This window comes from Mastomys coucha, unplaced genomic scaffold (genome assembly GCF_008632895.1).
Source record: "Mastomys coucha isolate ucsf_1 unplaced genomic scaffold, UCSF_Mcou_1 pScaffold18, whole genome shotgun sequence".
In the NCBI taxonomy this organism is placed as follows: Eukaryota; Metazoa; Chordata; class Mammalia; order Rodentia; family Muridae; genus Mastomys; species Mastomys coucha.
In genome coordinates, this window is record NW_022196900.1 from 55,304,479 (window position 1) to 55,306,152 (window position 1,674).

Below are 1,674 nucleotides of genomic sequence, written 5' to 3' on the forward strand. Positions count from 1 at the left end.
TAATACTGCCAGCAAAGTCTGCCACGCACACGTAAACTTCAAGAAAAGTCAGTCTCCTGCCTCCGCATTGTCACCTGGCACCCCAAACTCAGAGGTAGCCCAGATATGTCCTCGTACTTGTGTGCTAGGGCCCCCCAAGATATCATTTCTTAACAGCTAGAAAAAGAAAATTCGGACTTTGCTCTCTGACCTTCGCCAATGTTCCAACTTCCTAGTCAAACCCTGGCTTGGAATGTTAAGCTGTTCTAACTAATTGCCTCCAGCATTGTGGCTAGGGCACTGAAGCTCACAGAATGAGAGATTTATCCCAGGACAAGGTCAAGTAAAATCCTCATTCTCAATCATGTACTACAGCTGAACCACTCCTAGGAATTAGCAAGAGACTGTCTCTACTTCCCCAAAAGATTATCATAGTGGGCGTTTTTACCTAGGATGGGCGGGACCTTAATCTGAGAGAGTGTGTGTGAGAGATAGTCTACAGCATTGAGCATTCTAGATGCAGCAGTCTGCATTCAGCATTCAGACTCACTTGCACTCGGATTAGAACCAACTTTGGTGGACTAAGACTTAAGATTCATGCAGTCCGTAGCCCCCCCACCCCCCGCCCAGATTGCTTGGGCCCCGGGGGGGGGGGGTGCAGCACCAGTCGAGATTCAAGAGATTGAGCATTCGAGATTCGAGCATTCAACATTGAAGATTCGAGATTCAAGCCTCTACCCTCCTGGCTGGCGCATCCGCAGGGACTCTGGCCAGGACCATGCAGCCCGAACATACTCGGAGCCCAGGGGTGCTGCACCAGTCCAGAGGAGATGGCTGATGTTTTAGACCTAGGGTGTTTTAGGTGGTCTCAGATGTAACTCAACTACTGAGCTGCCAGATTTTTCATTTCTCTCTTTTGCAATGATTGTAAAAGCCTCATGTCATTTTTGAGAAATACACTCAGACCTTACACCACTTGTGTCTAGTCTGTTTGTCAAAGCCGAATCCCATGCACACCTGGCCAGAACCCCTCGTCCCGCGGAACAAGGGACCCCGTAAGAAATCCCAGTCCATGGCAACAGTCAAGGTCCCCAAATCACCAACTGTAGTTATTGATTCTTTTCATTTCACAGATTCTTTACCAGGTAGCAATTCATTTCATCCATTCGGACAAGATGGCTTTGCTTGCCAAACAGTGTTGAAAAAAAAAAAGAGCGTGGACTACTTAAAGAAACATGTCTGTAAACACAGGAGATGCAGAGTTGGTCAATGAAGGAGCACACGGGCTGTTTAGTAAAAGTCTGCCCCTTAACTCCCTCTTTTCAGAATTTAAGAGAGATTTGTTAGAAACATACGGCTTATGAACCCGGGGACCTCTTTAAGAACCTGCATGCTTGTTTGTAAATAAAAGTGGAAAATATTGCATCAGATGGCTGAATTGATACCAGATGATCAGAGTGGACAAGTGAATTGGCATCTGCAAAACACTTACGAAGATGGCACAGCAATTCATTCTCATACATTTTCATGAGTATTATTTGAGTATTATTGTTATGTATAGTTTCAGGACCATGTCAGTATACCTCATGTAATAAAATGTAGTTTGGACTAAGCCTTGTTGAGGTTTCCCCTCATTTTCTTTTTTCTCTTCTTGTCCTTTCACTTCTCTCTCTCTCTCTCTCTCTCTCTCTCTCT